A 22,809-nucleotide genomic window follows, 5' to 3' on the forward strand; every position below is an offset into this window, starting at 1 on the left:
TTTACAAAGGATGGGACCTATCTTAAGTTTTTTTGAAGTCAAATCTTGATTAAAATGAGGAACAGTTGTTCACATAGGCTTATTATATCCAGTAGAAAACATATATAGGCAGCGCTAGCAGGTAAAGTCTATAGATAAGTGCTATATAATTAAAATTAGTATCTGTGATATAGGTTATACTAAAAATTAAGTGCATATAAATTCAGTAAAAATTCATAAATACATAAAGTGCAACAATAAATATGGTTAAATGTATACAAAATTAGTGAATTCATAAAGTGCCACAATAAATAGGATCCAGTGTCCAAAATGTAATCATAAATAAAGTGCAAAATGTAATTAAAGTGCAGTCCAAACTTATATTCTTCCAGAGAAGTTATGGTGCCAAAAAGGTGCTCAGAATCCAAATAAAGTGCCCAAGTGCTCTTCAAAGAAAATCCCCCCTATGGGGATGCACTCACCAGATTTAGGATGTAAATGAGCCTTAAACGTATGTAAGATTCCGATTGGAAAGTAAGAGCAGCCTCATGGATACTAAAGGTTTCCCTTGCCCGGATGGATGGATGGCTGCAATCCTTTACTATTGGCTCCTTACTAGCTCCTCTCCACTCTCTCCCCAATGGTGTGTTCAGAAGGAAGGAAAGAAGCCAGACATCGTGAAGCCCGTAATGTATTGTATTTATTAAAACGATTCAAAAATGATACTCACAAAGGTGGTAAATAATTAGGCATTAGTCAGCAAATACAGCAAAGTCCTTCACTTCCGTGTCCGCTGCCGGCGTGCGGTTCACGGTGGTTCTCAGGAAATGACGCTGTAGCGTACCGCTGCCCGGAAGTGCGTCGACGCGTTTCGCCCGCCTTGTGGGCGTTATCAAAGACATCACTTCCGGTAAGGCGGCTCGTATTTATACTTATCATGCTCCGCTTACAGCCAATCGGCCGGAAAGGGGGGTGGAACAGATTGAGTGTTGACTTCCTGCCAGTATTTATCCCGAGCGTGTCCCCACAGGGCTCAATTGGCAGTTAAGTCCGCAGACAATTTCTATTAAGCAGTATTATATGGCTTTAATATTAATTTATTTTTGCTATCAGACCAATAAAACAGTCAGTTAACACCACCACCTCATTTCCTGTTACCGATTCATTAAGTACTTAACATTTAAAACATATTTCATTTATTTAAAAACATATTATGCATTTAAAATTATTTAAAATTATTTTATGGTTAGGTAGCAATAAAAAATTAATACCGCTAGATTTCCTAATCCATGATATATTCTATATCTCTAGTCCATAGTACCCATGTGACAATAAATATGTCACATGGGTAGATGAACATGTGATAAATTTGTCTATGGTGAACTGTTTTCCATAGGCAAAGGATCTGAAGTCAGAAGTTTTTCGCTTCCACAGCTAAAATAGCCAACTTGGTCTAAAAAGGTACATGTTTTAACAGGGGGGTTTACCACGTTATGCGCCAATTTTAGTCTTAAAGTGCTTGGTTTGGTATAAATAAATTTAGGTCTCTAAGGTAGGATGTTTTTTTAGGATGTTTTTTAAGGTATATTGCAATTCATCTCCTACATGAACAATTAATTTTAAAACCATGCAAATATTGTATAACAATTCCTCAGAGTGCATTATTTATAAAAAAATTGTTGTATCCTCTAAATATACTTTTACTAATAAAGATATTAACTGAGATTAATGAAAAAAATAATAAAAGTAAAAATAAAAATAAAAATGAAAATAAAAATAAAAATAAATAGAAATAAAAAATAAAAAATAAAATAAAAATTGATAATAGAAATAAAATAAAAATAAAATAAAATTAACAAAATATAATAATAATAAAAATTGAAACGGAAAAAACAATTCCTATGCTTCAATAATGATATTTAAATTACAGGAGAAAAAAACATAGGAAAAAAGGAGGGGGTCACCAATTAGACAAAAAACAGTTTAGATCCAAATCTATATTGAGGCCCCGGGGCTGTAAGGTACCGAGGCGATGGATCCACTGTGTTTCATTTTTGGAGATTGCTCTCTTTAGATTGCCACCTCGCCAATGTGGTTCAACCCTATCTATGGCACAAAAAGCCAACCCTCTAGGGTCTTTATTGTGGACCAACCTAAAATGGTTTGATACGCTGTGGTGGCGGAATCCCTTTTTTATGTTAGTCACGTGTTCACGTAATCTGACTCTAAGTTCCCTCGTTGTTCTACCCACGTATTTCCAGCCCGCAAGGGCATGACAATAAATATGTCACATGGGTAGATGAACATGTGATAAATTTGTCTATGGTGAACTGTTTTCCATAGGCAAAGGATCTGAAGTCAGAAGTTTTTCGCTTCCACAGCTAAAATAGCCAACTTGGTCTAAAAAGGTACATGTTTTAACAGGGGGGTTTACCACGTTATGCGCCAATTTTAGTCTTAAAGTGCTTGGTTTGGTATAAATAAATTTAGGTCTCTGAGGTAGGATGTTTTTTAAGGTATCGTCTTTTAAAAGTTATGGCCAATGTTTTTTTATTATATGTTCAACTTGTTTAAATTGCCTAGTAAAACCAGTCATAAAGGCCAAACCGTAATTGTCAGTATTGTTACGATCTTTGGATTTATCCTTCAATAACTCTTTCCTGTCCATCTTCCTGATACTTTCTTTGGTGTTGATAAGATCTTTGGAGTTGTAGCCCTTCTCTTCAAACCTCCTTATTAACATGTTGGCTTGTTGGTCATAATCTTCTATTCGATCACAATTCCGTCTAACTCTAAGTAACTGGCTCTTAGGAACGGAGCTCAGCCACTTCGGATGATGGCAACTCCCTGTTGGAATATAACCATTCCTATCGACGTCCTTAAAATATGTACGCGTAAAAAGTTTTCCTTCAGACTAAAAAATTGGATCGATTGGTTTCCTATATTCTCTGAGAAGGAGATACCATACTTGTTTCTTCCAATGAAGTCTAGGAAAGTCGTAAGAGAATAACATCTTTATGATGAAATGGGAAGAGGAGACAATATTTAAGAACCAGCCAACCCACCTGAAACTCTACTATAGATATATAGATGATATAATCATGGTGTGGAGGGGCAACCGGGATTCTCTTACGACTTTCCTAGACTTCATTGGAAGAAACAAGTATGGTATCTCCTTCTCAGAGAATATAGGAAACCAATCGATCCAATTTTTAGACCTTGAAATTTTTAAATCTGAAGGAAAACTTTTTACGCGTACATATTTTAAGGACGTCGATAGGAATGGTTACATTCCAACAGGGAGTTGCCATCATCCGAAGTGGCTGAGCTCCGTTCCTAAGAGCCAGTTACTTAGAGTTAGACGGAATTGTGATCGAATAGAAGATTATGACCAACAAGCCAACATGTTAATAAGGAGGTTTGAAGAGAAGGGCTACAACTCCAAAGATCTTATCAACACCAAAGAAAATATCAGGAAGATGGACAGGAAAGAGTTATGGAAGGATAAATCCAAAGATCGTAAAACAATACTGACAATTACGGTTTGGCCTTTATGACTGGTTTTACTAGGCAATTTAAACAAGTTGAACATATAATAAAAAAACATTGGCCATTACTTTTAAAAGACGATACCTTAAAAAACATCCTACCTCAGAGACCTAAATTTATTTATACCAAACCAAGCACTTTAAGACTAAAATTGGCGCATAACGTGGTAAACCTGTCACGGAACCATGAACCAGACGTACAACAACAGATAAGTGAAAATAAGAAGGCTTTATTGAAAATCAAGCTGTAAAGCAAAAGTCCAAACGGATGGCGAAACCGAGGCAGAGTCCTTGCGAAGCCAGAGGTCAGGAACCAGGAGGGTAGTCAGACGAAGCCGGGATCAGGAACCAGCAGGGTAGTCAGACGAAGCCAGGATCAGGAACCAGCAGGGTAGTCAGACAAAGCCAGGATCAGGAACCAGCAGGGTAGTCAGACGAAGCCAGGATCAGGAACCAGAAGCAGCAGCAGTCTTAGAAGCATGTGAACACAGGAGGACCAAGCAAGGAACTGAAGCCACAGACCTCCTATATATATGAGCTAGGCATCCAGCTCCTCCCAGTGGGAAGGAGGAGCCGCAGGGTGGGAGGCTACAAGAAACCCAGAAACCAAGATGGCCGCCAGCACATGTCAAACGAAGGAGAACAGCAAGAAGGTAAGACCATGACAGTACCTCCCCCTCAAGGGCCCCTCCTCCGCGGAGAAAAGAACGGTTTCTGAGGGAAGCGTGCGTGGAAGGCTCGGAGCAAGGCAGGAGCATGGACATCTGCGGAGGGAACCCAGGAACGCTCCTCTGGACCATAACCACGCCAATGAACCAAAAACTGCACCCGACCGCGGACCAGGCGTGAGTCCAGGATATTGCTCACCTCATACTCCACACGATTGCCCACTTGGACCGGACGGGGCCGAGGAACCGAGGAAGTGAAACGATTACACACCAGTGGCTTCAACAGGGAGACATGAAACACGTTGGAGATCCGCATGCCAGGAGGAAGCGCAAGGGCATAGGCTACCGGGTTTACCCTGCGAAGCACTCGGAAGGGACCAACAAAGCGAGGCGCCAGCTTGGGAGTGGGCACTCGAAGGTTGAGGTTGCGGGTGGACAACCATACACGGTCTCCGGCCTGGTAGGAAGGAGCAGGCGCTCGTCTGCGATCAGCCTGGAGTCTCTGGCGCTGCGCAGAGACCTCAAGGGACTTCTGGATCTGTACCCAAGAAGCACGTAGGACGGAAAGGTGATCCTCCACAGCCGGAATATCCTGGGGAGAGAATACCTCCGGTAACATGGCAGGTTGGAACCCATAATTGGCCATGAAGGGAGACGTCCCAGAGGAAGAGTTCACCGCCGTGTTCCTGGCAAACTCAGCCCAAGGCAGGAGGTCAACTCAATTGTCTTGGTGATCAGAGACATAGCAACGAAGGAATTGCTCCAAGGCCTGATTGGATCGTTCTGCGGCCCCATTGGACTGAGGGTGGTAGGCCGAGGAGAAGGAGAGATGAATCCCCAACTGGGAGCAAAAGGCGCGCCAGAACCTGGACACAAACTGACTCCCCCGATCCGACACAATCTCCTTGGGCAAACCGTGCAACCGGAAGACCTCCCTGGCAAAAATCGTGGCCAACTCCTGTGCAGAGGGTAACTTCTTGAGAGGAACACAGTGGCACATTTTGGAAAATCGATCCACAATCATGAGAATGACCGTATGGCCTCGGGATGCAGGGAGGTCCACAATGAAATTCATCCCCAGGTGTGACCATGGGCGCTCCCCGGTGGCTATGGGTTGCAGAAGGCCCAACGGAAGGTGCCGAGGGGACTTACTCTGGGCACAAACGGAGCATGCCGCTACATATGCGGCGATGTCGGAACGTAGGGAAGGCCACCAGAACAGACGTGAAACAGCCCAGGACAGCTGATTCTTTCCAGGATGCCCCGCGGTCTTGGAGTTATGGTAGGTTCGCAACAACCGAGTGCGCAACTCCTCAGGCACAAAACATCTGCCGTTGGGTCTCCCAGAGGGAGCACCAGATTGAGCCGCCAAAATCTGCTCACCCAGGGGAGAGGTCAGGCTGGTGCGAATGGCGGCCAGGATCTGATTAGGAGGTATGACCGAAGTCGGAATCGACTCCTCCCTGGACAGGTCGGAGTACTGCCGTGATAAGGCATCCGCCCTGATGTTCTTGGAACCGGGTAGGTAGGAGACCACGTAATTAAAACGTGACAAGAACAGAGCCCATCTGGCCTGACGTGGTGTCAATCTCTTGGCCTCAGAAAGATAGGTCAGATTCTTGTGGTCCGTCAGAATGAGGACCGGAACCACCGAACCCTCGAGCAAGTGCCTCCATTCTTTAAGGGCCTGCACGATGGCCAATAACTCCCTGTCACCAATCTGATAGTTGCACTCCGCGGAAGACAGTTTCCGGGAGTAAAACCCACAAGGAAGCAGAGGACCCTCTGGTGTTCTACGCTCAGACAGAAGGGCGCCTACTCCCGTCTCAGACGCGTCCACCTCGAGGACAAAGGGCAACCCAGGGTTGGGATGCGACAGAATCGGAGCCGACACAAAGGCGGACTTTAGAGCCTCAAAAGCTCGGATGGCCTCGAGCGGCCAGACCTGGGAATTACTGCCCTTCCTGGTCAGATCCGTGAGAGGCTTAGCTAGCATGGAAAAGTCCCTGATGAACTTCCGATAATAATTGGCGAAGCCCAAAAAGCGCTGCAGGGAGCGAAGACCACTGGGCTGGGGCCACTGTAAGACAGCCGAAACCTTCTCAGGGTCCATGGAGAACCCCTCAGCGGAAATGATGTAACCTAAGAAGGTTACCTGGGATCGGTGAAATTCGCATTTCTCAAGCTTACCGAACAGCTTGTTCTCTCGTAACCGTTGCAACACTCGTCTGACATCCAGAATGTGGGTCTCCATGGATTCAGAATATACCAAGATGTCATCCAAATAGACCACCACACACTGCTGCAACAGGTCACGGAAAACATCGTTAATGAATTCCTGAAAGACTGCGGGCGCATTGCACAACCCAAAGGGCATAACCAAGGATTCATAATGACCGGTCCTGGTGTTAAACACGGTCTTCCACTCATCGCCCGCCTTGATCCTTACGAGGTTATATGCCGCCCTCAGGTCGAGTTTGGTAAAGACCGTGGCCCCTTTAAGGCGATCGAACAGCTCGGAAATCAAGGGTATCGGGTAAGCGTTCTTGATCGTGATGCGATTGAGACCCCTGTAATCGATGCAAGGCCTCAACTCACCGCCCTTCTTTTTCACAAAGAAAAATCCAGCCCCTGCCGGGGACGAGGATTTGCGAATGTGTCCGCGTGAAAGCGCCTCCTTCACGTACTCCTCCATGGCCTCATTCTCCGCTACCGACAGTGGATAGACCTTGCCACGAGGAGGAACGGCACCAGGTTGTAACTCGATGGCACAATCGTATGGGCGGTGCGGAGGTAGGGCAACCGCGCGCACCTTATCGAATACATCCCGGTACTCCTCGTATTCAGGAGGCAACAGAGAGTCCGAGGAAGTACACAGCAACTTGACAGGCCCATGGATGCAACTAGCCCCACACTGCGGTGACCACGAGAGGATCTTGGCCGATCTCCAATCGAAAGTCGGATTATGCTTCTGGAGCCAGGGGTACCCCAAGACCACCGAGTAGTGTGGAGACGAAATAACCTGGAAGCAGACCGACTCTCTGTGAACGGCACCAATGGCTATCCCCACTTGAAGGGTCTCATGAGTCACGTGTGGCGGCAGAAGGAGTCTGCCGTCTATCGCCTCAAGAGCCAGTGGAGAACCTCGGGCCTGCAGAGGAATGGAATTGGCGGCAGGGAGGCACGGGTGGGACAGCAAAGGTAGGCGCCAATCTGTTAGGAGGCCTCCGCAGACTCTCCTTAAAGGAAGGTCTCTCCCTGAGTCTGGTGTCAATCAAAATCAAGAAAGAAATAAGAGACTCGAGCTCCATTGGTAGGTCCTTAGCTGCAACCTCATCCTTCAAGGCATCCGAGAGACCATGAGAGAAAGCAGCGACCAGAGCCTCATTATTCCAGCCCACCTCTGCTGCCAGGGTACGAAACTCAATGGCGTATTCAGCTACGGATCGTGAACCCTGTCTGATGGACATAAGGAGCTTCGCAGCAGAGGCAGCACGAGCCGGCACATCGAATACCCTCCGAAGAGAAGCAACAAAACCAGAAAACTCGGCAACCACCGGATTGTTGTTCTCCCATAAAGGGCTGGCCCAGGCCAAGGCCTTGTCCGAGAGCAGCGAAATTAAGAAGCCCACCTTTGATCTCTCAGTAGGAAAGGCATGTGGCAGCAACTCGAAATAAATGCCCACCTGGTTAAGGAAACCTCGGCACTGAGTTGGCTCTCCCCCAAAGCGCTGTGGAAGGGGGGCAGAACCGGTCATACCCCGAAACACCGCAGGCGCAACAACAGGTGTCGGGGTAGACTCTGGCGCAACAACCGGAGCGGCAGTAGGAGCGGGCCCAGGAGCGACAACCGACCCATCGGCAACAGGAGCGAAATGAGCCGTGCGTTCAAGCAGGGTTTGCAACGCCACGGCGAACCGACCCAACAGGTGATCCTGCTGATCAAGTCTGGCAACCAGCGTGGGTAGCGAGGATGGCCCTGTACCGTCAGAATTCATGGCTTGGTCCTAATGTCACGGAACCATGAACCAGACGTACAACAACAGATAAGTGAAAATAAGAAGGCTTTATTGAAAATCAAGCTGTAAAGCAAAAGTCCAAACGGATGGCGAAACCGAGGCAGAGTCTTTGCGAAGCCAGAGGTCAGGAACCAGGAGGGTAGTCAGACGAAGCCGGGATCAGGAACCAGCAGGGTAGTCAGACGAAGCCAGGATCAGGAACCAGCAGGGTAGTCAGATGAAGCCAGGATCAGGAACCAGCAGGGTAGTCAGATGAAGCCAGGATCAGGAACCAGAAGCAGCAGCAGTCTTAGAAGCATGTGAACACAGGAGGACCAAGCAAGGAACTGAAGCCACAGACCTCCTATATATATGAGCTAGGCATCCAGCTCCTCCCAGTGGGAAGGAGGAGCCGCAGGGTGGGAGGCTACAAGAAACCCAGAAACCAAGATGGCCGCCAGCACATGTCAAACGAAGGAGAACAGCAAGAAGGTAAGACCATGACAAAACCCCCCTGTTAAAACATGTACCTTTTTAGACCAAGTTGGCTATTTTAGCTGTGGGAGATGTGCAATATGTAAGACCTCAAGGCATAGGAAGCGAAAAACTTCTGACTTCAGATCCTTTGCCTATGGAAAACAGTTCACCATAGACAAATTTATCACATGTTCATCTACCCATGTGACATATTTATTGTCATGCCCTTGCGGGCTGCAATACGTGGGTAGAACAACGAGGGAACTTAGAGTCAGATTACGTGAACACGTGACTAACATAAAAAAGGGATTCCGCCACCACAGCGTATCAAACCATTTTAGGTTGGTCCACAATAAAGACCCTAGAGGGTTGGCTTTTTGTGCCATAGATAGGGTTGAACCACATTGGCGAGGTGGCAATCTAAAGAGAGCAATCTCCAAAAATGAAACACAGTGGATCCATCGCCTCGGTACCTTACAGCCCCGGGGCCTCAATATAGATTTGGATCTAAACTGTTTTTTGTCTAATTGGTGACCCCCCTCCTTTTTTCCTTTGTTTTTTTCTCCTGTAATTTAAATATCATTATTGAAGCATAGGAATTGTTTTTTCCGTTTCAATTTTTATTATTATTATATTTTGTTAATTTTATTTTATTTTTATTTTATTTCTATTATCAATTTTTATTTTATTTTTTATTTTTTATTTCTATTTATTTTTATTTTCATTTTTATTTTTATTTTTACTTTTATTATTTTTTTCATTAATCTCAGTTAATATCTTTATTAGTAAAAGTATATTTAGAGGATACAACAATTTTTTTATAAATAATGCACTCTGAGGAATTGTTATTAGGGTTGAGCGGACACCTAGATGTCCGTGTTCGACGGGTTCGGCCGAACTTTAAAAAAAAGTCCGGGTCCGTGTCCCGGACTTTTACCGAACTTTTCCCGGACACCGAACCCCATTGAAGTCAATGGGGACCCGAACTTTAAGGCACTAAAATGGCTCTAAAACACCAAAGGAAAGGGCTAGAGTGCTGCAAATGGCAGCAAAACGTAATTAAGAGCATGGCAAGTGCTCTGCAAACAAATGTGGATAGGGAAATAACTTAAAACAACAAAAAAAAACAGAAAAATAAAACAATGTTCTTCTTCATCTCTGAAGGACGAGGCCCATATGGAGTAGGAGGGAGGTTGAGGTGGTGGTGGATGTGGCGGTGACATAGGCGTGCGCACAGGGTGTGCTGGGTGTGCCTGGGCACACCCTAATCACCTAGGGCACATAGCATTGCCAGTGAGGAGATGGGAAAGATCTCCCTGGGACCTGCTCTGCTCTATTTCTCCTTGCCTACAGGTACATGGCCCCGATACATTACTCTCCCTGCTGGCAAACACATGCATGTGTATTTCAACTTTGGGGTGCACACCTTAATGCAATAGGCTGCGCACACCTATGGGCGGTGTAGGTGGAAGCGGCGGTGGAGGAGGACCAGGGCCGGATTAACAGCATCATGGGCTTAGTGCTGAGGATTTTGAAGGGCCTTAGGGCCGTGCCTTGCCATGCACCCAGAGGAGGAAGGGTGCAGCCATGCATGCCTAATTCAACATGGGATGCTGTCTCTGAAGCCCATAAACACATCCATGCATCGCCAACTGTCCCTCCTTGTCCGGCCTTCACGCTGTGTGGGGAGGTTCTGAGGGTGCTGCCTGGGGAAGCGAGCATAGAAGCCAGACTTCTGTGTTTACAAGTGACAGAAGAGCGGTAACAGTGAATATGGCCAACCCGGGGCCTATATAAAAGGTAGGGGCCTGGAGCTGCAGCTCCAATAGCCCCTACATTAATCTGGCCCTGAGGAGGAGGACGAGGTAGCCAACACTGCTTCTTTTCACAAATTTTAAATGAGGGTACACCCCAAAAGAGTGAGAAAGAGCAAAAATTGAACAATGGGTGGGTAAGGTCGGTATCCATTGCTATTCTGCATAAGGTACGGAAAAGTCCCGTGGGATCCATGCCTGGTTCATTTTAATGAACGTGAGCTTGTCCACATTGTCTCTGGACAGGCGGCTGCGCTTGTCTGTTATAACGCCCCCAGCCGTGCTAAATACCCGTTCAGATAATACACTGGCTGCAGGGCACGCCAGCACCTCCAAGGCGTAAAGGGCAAGCTCAGGCCATGTGCCCAATTTGGAGACCCAGAAGTTGAAGGGGGCAGACCCGTCATTCACTACATGTAGGCGTGTGCACACATACTGCTCCACCATGTTGGTAAAATGCTGCCTCCTGCTAAGACGTTCCATCTGAGCTGCTGGTGCTGCTGTTTGTTGTGGCGTGCTGACAAAGCTTTTCCACATTTCGGCCATGCTAACCCTGCCTTCTGAGGTGCTGGCGGTGCCCTGGTTGCGTTGGCGACCTCCTCCTCCTCCTCCTCTGCCTTGTGCTTCCACTGTGGCCCCGCTGTCAGATGGGAATGCCAGCAGCATGGCGTCTACCAGCGTGCGCTTGTACTCGCGCATCTTGCGATCGCGCTCCAGTGAGTGAATTAAGGACGGTACGTTGTCCTTGTAACGGGGATCCAGCAGCGTGGCCACCCAGTAATCAGCACAAGTTAGAATGTGGGCAACTCGGCGGTCGTTGTGGAGACACTGCAGCATGTAATCGCTCATGTGTGCCAGGCTGCCCAGAGGCGACGAAAGGCTGTCCTCTGTGGGAGGTGTATCGTCCGTGTCCTCTGTATCCCCCCAGCCACGCACCAGTGATGGCCATGAGCTGGCCTGGGTGCCACCCTGCTGTGAACATGGTTCCATCTCCTCCTCCAGCTCCTCCTCCTCCTCATCCTCCTCATCCTCCAGAACTGTGCCCCTGCTGGACAATTGCGTCCCTGGCGTTTGCGTGTGCAGGAACCCACCCTCGGAGCCCCTTGCGAATGACTGCCCTGAAAGCCTTGGAAATGTTACCTCTTCATCCTCCTCCTCCTCCTCATCCTGTGCCACATCCTCTTCCATCATCGCCCGAATTGTTTTTTCAAGGAGGCATAGAAGTGGGATAGTTAAGCTGAGAACGGCGTCATTGCCACTGGCCATGTTGGTGGAGTACTCAAAACAGCGCAACAAGGCACACAGGTCTCGCATGGAGGCCCAGTTAAATTAAATAGCGGAATAGAAAATATGATCCAAAAAAAGTGTATGTATATCACACGTACACAACCACACTGGGCCCCAATTACTATTGTTTGTACCCCTAAAAGGCTAGATGAGGAGTAGGGGGAGTATGGAACAGGCAGCACCCTCAAACCTTCAGAAGTATGAGATGAACCCCAACAACTTGGAAAGGTGGATCTCTCTCACACGTACCGACACAGACTATCCCGCAATTCAATTGATCCTCAAAGGTTTTTATTGAATAGCGGAATAGGAAATATGATCAAAAAAAGTGTATGTATCTCGCACGTACACAACCACACTAGGCCCCAATTACTATTGTTTGTACCCCTAAAAGGCTAGATGAGGAGTAGGGGGGGTATGGAACAGGCAGCACCCTCAAACCTTCAGAAGTATGAGATGAACCCCAACAACTTGGAAAGGTGGATCTCTCTCACACGTACCGACACAGACTATCCCCCAATTTAACTGATCCCCAAAGGTTTTTGATTAAATAGCGGAATAGAAAATATGATCCCAAAAAAGTGTATGTATATCACACGTACACAACCACACTGGGCCCCAATTACTATTGTTTGTACCCCTAAAAGGCTAGATGAGGAGTAGGGGGAGTATGGAACAGGCAGCACCCTCAAACCTTCAGAAGTATGAGATGAACCCCAACAACTTGGAAAGGTGGATCTCTCTCACACGTACCAACACAGACTATCCCCCAATTTAACTGATCCCCAAAGGTTTTTGATTAAATAGCGGAATAGAAAATATGATCCAAAAAAAGTGTATGTATATCACACGTACACAACCACACTAGGCCCCAATTACTATTGTTTGTACCCCTAAAAGGCTAGATGAGGAGTAGGGGGGGTATGGAACAGGCAGCACCCTCAAACCTTCAGAAGTATGAGATGAACCCCAACAACTTGGAAAGGTGGATCTCTCTCACACGTACCAACACAGACTATCCCCCAATTTAACTGATCCCCAAAGGTTTTTGATTAAATAGCGGAATAGAAAATATGATCCCAAAAAAGTGTATGTATATCACACGTACACAACCACACTAGGCCCCAATTACTATTGTTTGTACCCCTAAAAGGCTAGGAGTAGGGGGAGTATGGAACAGGCAGCACCCTCAAACCTTCAGAAGTATGAGATGAACCCCAACAACTTGGAAAGGTGGATCTCTCTCACACGTACCAACACAGACTATCCCCCAATTTAACTGATCCCCAAAGGTTTTTGATTAAATAGCGGAATAGAAAATATGATCCAAAAAAAGTGTATGTATATCACACGTACACAACCACACTAGGCCCCAATTACTATTGTTTGTACCCCTAAAAGGCTAGGAGTAGGGGGAGTATGGAACAGGCAGCACCCTCAAACCTTCAGAAGTATGAGATGAACCCCAACAACTTGGAAAGGTGGATCTCTCTCACACGTACCAACACAGACTATCCCCCAATTTAACTCATCCCCAAAGGTTTTTGATTAAATAGCGGAATAGAAAATATGATCCCAAAAAAGTGTATGTATATCACACGTACACAACCACACTAGGCCCCAATTACTATTGTTTGTACCCCTAAAAGGCTAGGAGTAGGGGGAGTATGGAACAGGCAGCACCCTCAAACCTTCAGAAGTATGAGATGAACCCCAACAACTTGGAAAGGTGGATCTCTCTCACACGTACCAACACAGACTATCCCCCAATTTAACTGATCCCCAAAGGTTTTTGATTAAATAGCGGAATAGAAAATATGATCCCAAAAAAGTGTATGTATATCACACGTACACAACCACACTAGGCCCCAATTACTATTGTTTGTACCCCTAAAAGGCTAGGAGTAGGGGGAGTATGGAACAGGCAGCACCCTCAAACCTTCAGAAGTATGAGATGAACCCCAACAACTTGGAAAGGTGGATCTCTCTCACACGTACCAACACAGACTATCCCCCAATTTAACTGATCCCCAAAGGTTTTTGATTAAATAGCGGAATAGAAAATATGATCCCAAAAAAGTGTATGTATATCACACGTACACAACCACACTAGGCCCCAATTACTATTGTTTGTACCCCTAAAAGGCTAGGAGTAGGGGGAGTATGGAACAGGCAGCACCCTCAAACCTTCAGAAGTATGAGATGAACCTCAACAACTTGGAAAGGTGGATCTCTCTCACACGTACCAACACAGACTATCCCCCAATTTAACTGATCCCCAAAGGTTTTTGATTAAATAGCGGAATAGAAAATATGATCCCAAAAAAGTGTATGTATATCACACGTACACAACCACACTAGGCCCCAATTACTATTGTTTGTACCCCTAAAAGGCTAGGAGTAGGGGGAGTATGGAACAGGCAGCACCCTCAAACCTTCAGAAGTATGAGATGAACCCCAACAACTTGGAAAGGTGGATCTCTCTCACACGTACCAACACAGACTATCCCCCAATTTAACTGATCCCCAAAGGTTTTTGATTAAATAGCGGAATAGAAAATATGATCCCAAAAAAGTGTATGTATATCACACGTACACAACCACACTAGGCCCCAATTACTATTGTTTGTACCCCTAAAAGGCTAGGAGTAGGGGGAGTATGGAACAGGCAGCACCCTCAAACCTTCAGAAGTATGAGATGAACCCCAACAACTTGGAAAGGTGGATCTCTCTCACACGTACCAACACAGACTATCCCCCAATTTAACTGATCCCCAAAGGTTTTTGATTAAATAGCGGAATAGAAAATATGATCCCAAAAAAGTGTATGTATATCACACGTACACAACCACACTAGGCCCCAATTACTATTGTTTGTACCCCTAAAAGGCTAGGAGTAGGGGGAGTATGGAACAGGCAGCACCCTCAAACCTTCAGAAGTATGAGATGAACCCCAACAACTTGGAAAGGTGGATCTCTCTCACACGTACCAACACAGACTATCCCCCAATTTAACTGATCCCCAAAGGTTTTTGATTAAATAGCGGAATAGAAAATATGATCCCAAAAAAGTGTATGTATATCACACGTACACAACCACACTAGGCCCCAATTACTATTGTTTGTACCCCTAAAAGGCTAGGAGTAGGGGGAGTATGGAACAGGCAGCACCCTCAAACCTTCAGAAGTATGAGATGAACCCCAACAACTTGGAAAGGTGGATCTCTCTCACACGTACCAACACAGACTATCCCCCAATTTAACTGATCCCCAAAGGTTTTTGATTAAATAGCGGAATAGAAAATATGATCCCAAAAAAGTGTATGTATATCACACGTACACAACCACACTAGGCCCCAATTACTATTGTTTGTACCCCTAAAAGGCTAGGAGTAGGGGGAGTATGGAACAGGCAGCACCCTCAAACCTTCAGAAGTATGAGATGAACCCCAACAACTTGGAAAGGTGGATCTCTCTCACACGTACCAACACAGACTATCCCCCAATTTAACTGATCCCCAAAGGTTTTTGATTAAATAGCGGAATAGAAAATATGATCCCAAAAAAGTGTATGTATATCACACGTACACAACCACACTAGGCCCCAATTACTATTGTTTGTACCCCTAAAAGGCTAGGAGTAGGGGGAGTATGGAACAGGCAGCACCCTCAAACCTTCAGAAGTATGAGATGAACCCCAACAACTTGGAAAGGTGGATCTCTCTCACACGTACCAACACAGACTATCCCCCAATTTAACTGATCCCCAAAGGTTTTTGATTAAATAGCGGAATAGAAAATATGATCCCAAAAAAGTGTATGTATATCACACGTACACAACCACACTAGGCCCCAATTACTATTGTTTGTACCCCTAAAAGGCTAGGAGTAGGGGGAGTATGGAACAGGCAGCACCCTCAAACCTTCAGAAGTATGAGATGAACCTCAACAACTTGGAAAGGTGGATCTCTCTCACACGTACCAACACAGACTATCCCCCAATTTAACTGATCCCCAAAGGTTTTTGATTAAATAGCGGAATAGAAAATATGATCCCAAAAAAGTGTATTTATATCACACGTACACAACCACACTAGGCCCCAATTACTATTGTTTGTACCCCTAAAAGGCTAGGAGTAGGGGGAGTATGGAACAGGCAGCACCCTCAAACCTTCAGAAGTATGAGATGAACCCCAACAACTTGGAAAGGTGGATCTCTCTCACACGTACCAACACAGACTATCCCCCAATTTAACTGATCCCCAAAGGTTTTTGATTAAATAGCGGAATAGAAAATATGATCCCAAAAAAGTGTATGTATATCACACGTACACAACCACACTAGGCCCCAATTACTATTGTTTGTACCCCTAAAAGGCTAGGAGTAGGGGGAGTATGGAACAGGCAGCACCCTCAAACCTTCAGAAGTATGAGATGAACCCCAACAACTTGGAAAGGTGGATCTCTCTCACACGTACCAACACAGACTATCCCCCAATTTAACTGATCCCCAAAGGTTTTTGATTAAATAGCGGAATAGAAAATATGATCCCAAAAAAGTGTATGTATATCACACGTACACAACCACACTAGGCCCCAATTACTATTGTTTGTACCCCTAAAAGGCTAGGAGTAGGGGGAGTATGGAACAGGCAGCACCCTCAAACCTTCAGAAGTATGAGATGAACCCCAACAACTTGGAAAGGTGGATCTCTCTCACACGTACCAACACAGACTATCCCCCAATTTAACTGATCCCCAAAGGTTTTTGATTAAATAGCGGAATAGAAAATATGATCCCAAAAAAGTGTATGTATATCACACGTACACAACCACACTAGGCCCCAATTACTATTGTTTGTACCCCTAAAAGGCTAGGAGTAGGGGGAGTATGGAACAGGCAGCACCCTCAAACCTTCAGAAGTATGAGATGAACCCCAACAACTTGGAAAGGTGGATCTCTCTCACACGTACCAACACAGACTATCCCCCAATTTAACTGATCCCCAAAGGTTTTTGATTAAATAGCGGAATAGAAAATATGATCCCAAAAAAGTGTATGTATATCACACGTACACAACCACACTAGGCCCCAATTACTATTGTTTGTACCCCTAAAAGACTAGGAGTAGGGGGAGTATGGAACAGGCAGCACCCTCAAACCTTCAGAAGTATGAGATGAACCCCAACAACTTGGAAAGGTGGATCTCTCTCACACGTACCAACACAGACTATCCCCCAATTTAACTGATCCCCAAAGGTTTTTGATTAAATAGCGGAATAGAAAATATGATCCCAAAAAAGTGTATGTATATCACACGTACACAACCACACTAGGCCCCAATTACTATTGTTTGTACCCCTAAAAGGCTAGGAGTAGGGGGAGTATGGAACAGGCAGCACCCTCAAACCTTCAGAAGTATGAGATGAACCCCAACAACTTGGAAAGGTGGATCTCTCTCACACGTACCAACACAGACTATCCCCCAATTTAACTGATCCCCAAAGGTTTTTGATTAAATAGCGGAATAGAAAATATGATCCCAAAAAAGTGTATGTATATCACACGTACACAACCACACTAGGCCCCAATTACTATTGTTTGTACCCCTAAAAGGCTAGGAGTAGGGGGAGTATGGAACAGGCAGCACCCTCAAACCTTCAGAAGTATGAGATGAACCCCAACAACTTGGAAAGGTGGATCTCTCTCACACGTACCAACACAGACTATCCCCCAATTTAACTGATCCCCAAAGGTTTTTGATTAAATAGCGGAATAGAAAATATGATCCCAAAAAAGTGTATGTATATCACACGTACACAACCACACTAGGCCCCAATTACTATTGTTTGTACCCCTAAAAGGCTAGGAGTAGGGGGAGTATGGAACAGGCAGCACCCTCAAACCTTCAGAAGTATGAGATGAACCCCAACAACTTGGAAAGGTGGATCTCTCTCACACGTACCAACACAGACTATCCCCCAATTTAACTGATCCCCAAAGGTTTTTGATTAAATAGCGGAATAGAAAATATGATCCCAAAAAAGTGTATGTATATCACACGTACACAACCACACTAGGCCCCAATTACTATTGTTTGTACCCCTAAAAGGCTAGGAGTAGGGGGAGTATGGAACAGGCAGCACCCTCAAACCTTCAGAAGTATGAGATGAACCTCAACAACTTGGAAAGGTGGATCTCTCTCACACGTACCAACACAGACTATCCCCCAATTTAACTGATCCCCAAAGGTTTTTGATTAAATAGCGGAATAGAAAATATGATCCCAAAAAAGTGTATTTATATCACACGTACACAACCACACTAGGCCCCAATTACTATTGTTTGTACCCCTAAAAGGCTAGGAGTAGGGGGAGTATGGAACAGGCAGCACCCTCAAACCTTCAGAAGTATGAGATGAACCCCAACAACTTGGAAAGGTGGATCTCTCTCACACGTACCAACACAGACTATCCCCCAATTTAACTGATCCCCAAAGGTTTTTGATTAAATAGCGGAATAGAAAATATGATCCCAAAAAAGTGTATGTATATCACACGTACACAACCACACTAGGCCCCAATTACTATTGTTTGTACCCCTAAAAGGCTAGGAGTAGGGGGAGTATGGAACAGGCAGCACCCTCAAACCTTCAGAAGTATGAGATGAACCCCAACAACTTGGAAAGGTGGATCTCTCTCACACGTACCAACACAGACTATCCCCCAATTTAACTGATCCCCAAAGGTTTTTGATTAAATAGCGGAATAGAAAATATGATCCCAAAAAAGTGTATGTATATCACACGTACACAACCACACTAGGCCCCAATTACTATTGTTTGTACCCCTAAAAGGCTAGGAGTAGGGGGAGTATGGAACAGGCAGCACCCTCAAACCTTCAGAAGTATGAGATGAACCCCAACAACTTGGAAAGGTGGATCTCTCTCACACGTACCAACACAGACTATCCCCCAATTTAACTGATCCCCAAAGGTTTTTGATTAAATAGCGGAATAGAAAATATGATCCCAAAAAAGTGTATGTATATCACACGTACACAACCACACTAGGCCCCAATTACTATTGTTTGTACCCCTAAAAGGCTAGGAGTAGGGGGAGTATGGAACAGGCAGCACCCTCAAACCTTCAGAAGTATGAGATGAACCCCAACAACTTGGAAAGGTGGATCTCTCTCACACGTACCAACACAGACTATCCCCCAATTTAACTGATCCCCAAAGGTTTTTGATTAAATAGCGGAATAGAAAATATGATCCCAAAAAAGTGTATGTATATCACACGTACACAACCACACTAGGCCCCAATTACTATTGTTTGTACCCCTAAAAGGCTAGGAGTAGGGGGAGTATGGAACAGGCAGCACCCTCAAACCTTCAGAAGTATGAGATGAACCCCAACAACTTGGAAAGGTGGATCTCTCTCACACGTACCAACACAGACTATCCCCCAATTTAACTGATCCCCAAAGGTTTTTGATTAAATAGCGGAATAGAAAATATGATCCCAAAAAAGTGTATGTATATCACACGTACACAACCACACTAGGCCCCAATTACTATTGTTTGTACCCCTAAAAGGCTAGATGAGGAGTAGGGGGAGTATGGAACAGGCAGCACCCTCAAACCTTCAGTATGAGATTGTGTTCACTGTACCCCACAAAGATTGAGTTCACTGCACCCCACAATGATTGTGTTCACTGCACCCCACAAAGATTGTGTTCACTGCACCTCACAAAGATTGTGTTCACTGTACCCCCCAAAGATTGTGTTCACTGCACCCCACAAAGATTCTGTTCACTGTACCCCACAAAGATTGTGTTCACTGCACCCCAAAAAGATTGTGTTCACTGCACCCCAAAAAGGATGTTGTTCACTGCACCCCAAAAAGGATGTTGTTCACTCCACCCCAAAAAGATTGTGTTCACTGCACCCCACAAAGATTGTGTTCACTGCACCCCAAAAAGATTGTGTTCACTGCACCCCAAAAATGATTTTGTTCACTGCACCCCAAAAAGGATTTTGTTCACTGCACCCCAAAAAGGATGTTGTTCACTCCACCCCAAAAAGATTGTGTTCACTGCACCCCAAAAAGATTGTGTTCACTGCACCCCACAAAGGATTTTGTTCACTGCACCCCAAAAAGATTGTGTTCACTGCACCCCAAAAAGGATGTTGTTCACTGCACCCCAAAAAGGATTTTGTTCACTACACCCCAAAAAGATTGTGTTCACTGCACCCCACAAAGGATTTTGTTCACTGCACCCCACAAAGATTGTGTTCACTGCACACCAAAAAGGATTGTGTTCACTGCACCCCAAAAAGATTTTGTTCACTGCACCCCAAAAAGATTGTGTTCACTGCAGCCCAAAAAGATTGTGTTCACTGCAGCCCAAAAAGATTGTGTTCACTGCAGCCCAAAAAGATTGTGTTCACTGCAGCCCAAAAAGATTGTGTTCACTGCAGCCCAAAAAGATTGTGTTCACTGCAGCTCACACACAGAAAAATGGATGTGGATCACTGACACCTGCCTATCTCCAATCCCACACCACACAGCAATATCGATTGTAGTTTGTAGAACACAGTTTCCCTAAAATTCAGCAGACTCTGTCCCTAACAGGATTGAGAAGAGATCGTAGATCAGGATTGAGTGCAGACCCCACCCCCCACACAGCAATATCGATTGTAGTTTGTAGAAGACACTGACCCTATATAATTCAGCAGACTCTATCCCTAAAATGCCTACAACTCGCCCTGCCTAAACACTCCGACCTGTCCCTCAATTCTATCCGGACACAAATGGTTTTTTCCTGCCTATCTTTCCCTAATCAGCAGCCAGCACGTTGATGTGTGCTCTGTCCCTGAATCTAAGCAGCATAATGACGCCGCTGCGGCTGCCTCGAACTTATAAAGACTTGGTCACATGCTTCAGACGGCCAATCACAGCTACTGAGACATTTGCAGGCATGGCTGGGATGGCTTAAGGCACACCAGTTAAACGATTGTTGATTGGCTGTTGAAAGCCCGCCATGAAAAGAGCGCCAAAGCATGCAAAACCCGGAAATAAAACGACCGAACACGGATTTTTACCCGAACATACAGTAAAGTGTCCGTGTCCGTGTTCGGGTACAAAAAATCCAATTATTCGGTACGAACACGAATAATACAGTCCGTGTTCGCTCAACACTAATTGTTATACAATATTTGCATGGTTTTAAAATTAATTGTTCATGTAGGAGATGAATTGCAATAGAGGATTACTATGGACTAGAGATATAGAATATATCATGGATTAGGAAATCTAGCGGTATTAATTTTTTATTGCTACCTAACCATAAAATAATTTTAAATAATTTTAAATGCATAATATGTTTTTAAATAAATGAAATATGTTTTAAATGTTAAGTACTTAATGAATCGGTAACAGGAAATGAGGTGGTGGTGTTAACTGACTGTTTTATTGGTCTGATAGCAAAAATAAATTAATATTAAAGCCATATAATTCTGTTTAATAGAAATTGTCTGCGGACTTAACTGCCAATTGAGCCCTGTGGGGATACGCTCGGGATAAATACTGGCAGGAAGTCAACACTCAATCTGTCCCACCCCCCTTTCCGGCCGATTGGCTGTAAGCGGAGCATGATAAGTATAAATACGAGCTGCCTTACCGGAAGTGATGTCTTTGATAACGCCCACAAGGCGGGCGAAACGCGTTGACGCACTTCCGGGCAGCGGTACGCTACAGCGTCATTTCCTGAGAACCACCGTGAACCGCACGCCGGCAGCGGACACGGAAGTGAAGGACTTTGCTGTATTTGCTGACTAATGCCTAACTATTTACCACCTTTGTGAGTATCATTTTTGAATCGTTTTAATAAATACAATACATTACGGGCTTCACGATGTCTGGCTTCTTTCCTTCCTTCTGAACACACCATTGGGGAGAGAGTGGAGAGGAGCTAGTAAGGAGCCAATAGTAAAGGATTGCAGCCATCCATCCGGGCAAGGGAAACCTTTAGTATCCGTGAGGCTGCTCTTACTTTCCAATCGGAATCTTACATACGTTTAAGGCTCATTTACATCCTAAATCTGGTGAGTGCATCCCCATAAGGGGGATTTTCTTTGAAGAGCACTTGGGCACTTTATTTGGATTCTGAGCACCTTTTTGGCACCATAACTTCTCTGGAAGAATATAAGTTTGGACTGCACTTTAATTACATTTTGCACTTTATTTATGATTACATTTTGGACACTGGATCCTATTTATTGTGGCACTTTATGAATTCACTAATTTTGTATACATTTAACCATATTTATTGTTGCACTTTATGTATTTATGAATTTTTACTGAATTTATATGCACTTAATTTTTAGTATAACCTATATCACAGATACTAATTTTAATTATATAGCACTTATCTATAGACTTTACCTGCTAGCGCTGCCTATATATGTTTTCTAGTTTTTCCTGGTGTTATACTTGGTGAGCAGCAGCTTCAGGATATATACATATATATAAAAAAATTCACTATATTTATTCATCACAGCGCGGGTATTAAGTTATTGTTTTACACGTTATTATATCCAGTAGTTGTTTAGCTGAACAGGCCTTCAAAGGCCGAGATAGCAATCTTGCAAATGAAGAGGTGGGAAACTGATGTTGTCATTTTGACCACCTGCTTCACTGCCAAAATATTTTTATATTAAAAATGTATTTTATTTATAACTAAAATGGCTGTTTCCTTTTCCCCCTTCAGTGGCATAAATAGAAAAGATTTAATCTGCCAAAAGTCTGAACTTAGAAACCCATCTAAACAGAAAATTCTCCATGTGGAATCATGGACCTCTGCACGTGTCATTGGTATTGATGTTTTTTAAATATGTGACTATAACAGAGAAAAAAATAAGGGTCTGTTTATGAAGAATTTACTGGAAGATGTAAATCCTTTACTTGATACTTGCCCAAGTAAGATTTGTCTGTTTCAATAGTTTAAATGTGGGTAAACTCACTTGTACAG

At 44.6% G+C, this 22,809-nt stretch overlaps 2 protein-coding genes across 2 annotated transcripts in view; both read left to right on the forward strand.

The window, feature by feature from the left end:
- Window positions 1–22,809, forward strand: part of LOC309545982 (matrix metalloproteinase-18-like) — a 320,845-nt gene that overhangs the window by 144,762 nt on the left and 153,274 nt on the right. The window lies entirely within an intron of this gene.
- Window positions 1–22,809, forward strand: part of LOC309545988 (matrix metalloproteinase-20-like) — a gene marked incomplete at its 5' end in the record, with an annotated part of 120,425 nt that overhangs the window by 11,886 nt on the left and 85,730 nt on the right. The window lies entirely within an intron of this gene.

The sequence above is a fragment of the Pelophylax lessonae genome, assembly GCF_965119305.1.
Source record: "Pelophylax lessonae genome assembly, chromosome: 2".
NCBI lineage: Eukaryota > Metazoa > Chordata > Amphibia > Anura > Ranidae > Pelophylax > Pelophylax lessonae.